The sequence below is a fragment of the Hypanus sabinus genome, chromosome 6 (genome assembly GCF_030144855.1).
Source record: "Hypanus sabinus isolate sHypSab1 chromosome 6, sHypSab1.hap1, whole genome shotgun sequence".
Classification (NCBI taxonomy): domain Eukaryota; kingdom Metazoa; phylum Chordata; class Chondrichthyes; order Myliobatiformes; family Dasyatidae; genus Hypanus; species Hypanus sabinus.
The window spans coordinates 101,051,075-101,055,464 of NC_082711.1; the positions used below are offsets into that span (position 1 = coordinate 101,051,075).

Below are 4,390 nucleotides of genomic sequence, written 5' to 3' on the forward strand. Positions count from 1 at the left end.
CTTTAGTAAACTTCACTATCCTAACTACCTAGAATATATATATTTTTTTAATTATTTAAAAATGTAGGGATTGGGCCAGTCTATGACCTTACTAAATTAACATTTTTGGTAACAGTTATTTTGACCTCCCACAGGTATTTTTTGTTTTCCTTTTGCCTTGTTTTATTTGTCAGATTGTGAAGGTTTCATTCAGGATGCAATTGGAAAATACACCCAAAGTTCACTAGGTGAACAGTGAGGAAATTACACTGAAATGACACATAAATCAGGCAAGATGGCGCCCTCATAGGAACGCGATATGGAAGACTCGCAGGAGCCCGAACAGTTGCGGAAGCTCTTCATAGGGGGTCTGAGCTTCGAGACTACAGATGACAGCTTGAGAAACCACTTTGAACAATGGGGTTGGCTGACTGACTGAGAGGCCCAAACACAAAGCGCTCAAGGGGATTTGGATTTGTCACTTACTGGTGTGTCGCAGCGGTGGATGGTGCAATGGCTGCCAGGCCACACAAAGTCGATGGTCGTGTTGTGGAGCCAAAGCGTGCAGTGTCTAGAGAGGATTCCACCAGGCCTGGAGCACACTTGACAGTGAAGAAGATCTTTGTTGGTGGCATCAAAGAAGGCAGAGAGGAGCACCACCTCTGAGACTATTTCGAGAAGATTGGCAAGATTGAAGTCACTGAGGTGATGACAGATCGCCAGAGTGGAAAGAAGAGGGGGTTTGCTTTCATCACCTTTGGTGACCATGATGCAGTTGACAAGATAGTTGTTCAAAAGTACCACACAGTGAATGGGCACAACTGTGAAGTGAAGAAGGCACTTTCACGAGAGAACATGCAAAATTCGGGCATGAATCGGAGAAGTCGTGGCAGTTCTGGGAACTTCGGTAGAGGCAGCTTTGGCAATTCTGGAGGCAACTTTGATGGCCATGGTGGAGGAGGGAACTTCAACAGCCGAGGTGGCTCTGGCAGTTCAAGAGGAGGTGGCGGATATGGGGGCTGTGGTGATGGATACAATGGATTTGGTGGTGGCTATGGTGGATGTGGCTACGGCGGTGGTGACAGAGGTGGCCCTGGGTATGGTGGCAGCCCCAGCTGTGGCAACCAGGGTAGAGGTGGTGGTGGCGGCTATGGCAGCGGAGGTGGATAGCCATAGCCGCCACTATGATGGCTACGATGGCTACAATGGTGGATTTGGTGGAAGAAACTTTGGAGGTGGCAGTGGTGACAACTACAACGACTTTGGTAATTACCCCAACCAGTCCTCTAATTACGGCCCTATGAAGGGAGGTGGAGGCAGAGGTTATGGAGGCAGGAGCTCAGGCGGTCCTTATGGACAGTGGCTCCAGTGCTGGAGGCTCCTTGGGCCAGAGGTTCTAGTTTTATGTTGCAGGAATACAGTACTTAGCAGGAGAGGATGAGCCAGGAGTTGTGACAGGGAGAGAGCCAGCAGTTACTACAGTACAAATCTCAGCCAAGTGCAGGGTACAACTGCTTCCAGAAGAAAATGTCCTTTTTTTTGTCAGAAAAGTCAGTGTTTGATCTCATGAACTTTAAAAAAGAATTAAACCCATGTCCATGGATATCTGCTTAAGGACTGTGATATTTTGATAAACTGTTGAACAGGTTATTTCATAGTGAACTTTTTCCCTTCCCTATTCCCTTCTGGAAGCGTACAACAAACATTCCAGTGAGTCTTTGCTAGACAAACTTTTGATTTTATTGCTCCAGTTTTCAAGTGATATATTAAATGTATTAGTTGTGATCATGATTTAAGAATAAAATAAATTCCATTTAAAAAAAAAGAAAAAAAAAAGAAATTCCTCACAGACATAAAGCGTACAGGTAAAATTTTTGTTGAATCTATATAACTAAGCAATAATATTGCATATGATTGATCTGATATGGAAACAGGACTAAATGAGACGCGAGTTGTATTGTTGGGAGTATAAAACAAGCAAAGGAAGTGAAGTTCCTTTCAGAATAAGATTGAAATCTCTTTCAGTTGATAGCTGCTATCTGCTGTCATTAATTAATTAATTATTGATGTGGAGAAGAAGACATTTTACAGTTTTAACTGAGTATTGATCATCTCTTTGATATACAAAGTCCAGATCAATTTAGGGTCAAATAATTGTCAGTAAGATGTAGAATAAGATTTGTGTAAGATTTCAGTTGACTTGGTCACAATAGTTAAGATAACTGATGCTGGTTTCATGTTATCAACATTGCCAATGTGCCCAAAATAGGTAATATAGAATCCAATGGATGCTTTTGGAAAGCTGCCAGTCCACCCTGTAGGTATGACCACATTTGAAAAAAATCACATTCAGATTCAGATTCATTCATTTACAATGCAACTTTTGTTTTATCAACCACGGTAGCTTGGTAGTTAGGGTGAGACTATTGCTCAGGGCATTGGAGTTCAGAGTTTAGCGTGGTGTCCTCCTGTAAGGAGTTTGTATGTCTGTGGAATATGTGGTCCAGGTGTTCCGGTTTCTTCCTACAGTACGAAAGTGCCAGTTGGTAGGTTAATTACTGATTGTAAATTGTCCTGTGATTAGGTTAGAGTTAAATGGATGGTGCGCTCGAAGGGCAGAAATGTGCTGTATCTTTGTAAAAAACACCTAACACATCTAGGAAAGTGCTGGGGCAGTTCACAGGTGTTGCTATACATTCTGGGGCCAACGTTGCATGCCCACAATGCTCGGCAGAACAACACACAGCATGGTAGGCAGCAAAACAAGCCCCATTTGTCCTACCATCCTACCTCCCACCCACCTGCACACAAAGTTAGCATCACTTCAGCCAGATAGACTTTAATAATCATTGATACCCCAGTATATAGTGGATATAGATATTATTCACTAGTAGTTAAGCATGCTTTACAGAATAATGAGAATCTGGATATAAGCACATTTCTCATATACCTTTGCATAAGCCATTAAATAAATTCCCGATTTTCTTCTCAAGTTGGTGCAGACTTTCATTGATTCTATTATGGTTATTATTCTATTATAGATTTATTGAGTATATCAGCGAGAAAATGAACCACAGTGTATATGGTGACATATAGGTTCTTCCATAATAAATTTACTGAAGACATGGTGGCCTGTCATTAAACCTTTGCTCCAACTGTTGGAATACAATCAGGCAGCTAGTGACCTACTGTGGAAAAATATTTCTCTTGCTGTTTAAGTCAGTTAACCCCATCTCTCCAAACTTGATCCTTTTCCAATAGATTATCGTACTTGGAAGTAATATTTTATAATTCCAAGTAGAAGCTTCATCATTACAATATCAGAATAATTTGTTCTGACCTGTAATTAAATCACCTCAAAAAGGTTGAGAAGCTGTACTGGTAACAGCTTCACATACCCTTATTAAATTCCACTTCATGTCTTGTAATATTAAGTAATTACAGCTAAAGTGCTTTATCTTCCTGTATCTCTACATAATAATATTGCAAATCATTGGCCTTCACCATCACTGAGCTAAAATCCAGGGACTCCCTCTCTAACAGAATTGTGGGTACACCAACACCTCAACAACTACAGCAGTTTAATGTGACAACACTCCACCACCTTCTCAAGATTCATTAAGGGTCGAAAATAAAATGTTAGGTCAGCCTGCGAAGCCCACATTGCTTGAATGAGTAATAGCAAAATCTCCTTTTCACGAAGAAATAAAAGTACATCAAACTGTCTGCCATTCATCTAATCATCTAAGTAGCACATCTATTTAATTGAACAGATTTGTTTGAAGGCTATCAATTCCTATACTGTCGACCCCTGCCAACATGTCTCAATGGTCTAATCAAATTTAAAAGAAATGTCCTCTAAATAATTTATCAGGAAGCTGGTGATATGATTGTGCACACGTAGAACTGTTTTTGTCATCTCCAGTCAAAGGTTTTTTATCGCTTTCTTAACTTTATTTTCAATCGAGATGAAATCCTATTTTGTACATGATGTACAGTATATACATGGGTTTTGTCAGTCCTACTGCATTTATTAAGAAGAAAACTGAGATAAGTAACACGTTAAGAGTGATAAACACAAGAGAATCTGCAAATACTGGAAACCTAGTGCAGCACACACAGAATCCTGAAGGAACATCAGCAGGTCAGGCAGCATCTAGGAGAGGAATAAAGAGTCGATGATTCAGGACAAGACCTATTAGTCTTGATGAAAGGTCTTCGCCTGAAATGTTGACTGTTTATTCCTCTCCATCAAATCTGCCTAACTTGTTGAATTCCTCCAGCATTTTGCGTGTGTTACTCTGTAAGCTGAGAGTCGCCTGCACTTTCACTTATTAGACATGCAGTGTAGGTTTTGAAACCTGGAATCCAGAGGGTGGTAAATTTATTGAAAAAACATGGTCTCTGTCTA

General features: G+C 40.6%; 1 pseudogene; it reads left to right on the forward strand.

Annotated features, from left to right (window-relative positions):
• Positions 1–298: 298 nt before the first annotated feature.
• LOC132395175 (heterogeneous nuclear ribonucleoprotein A1-like) lies at positions 299–1,420 on the forward strand (annotated as a pseudogene).
• Positions 1,421–4,390: the final 2,970 nt, after the last annotated feature.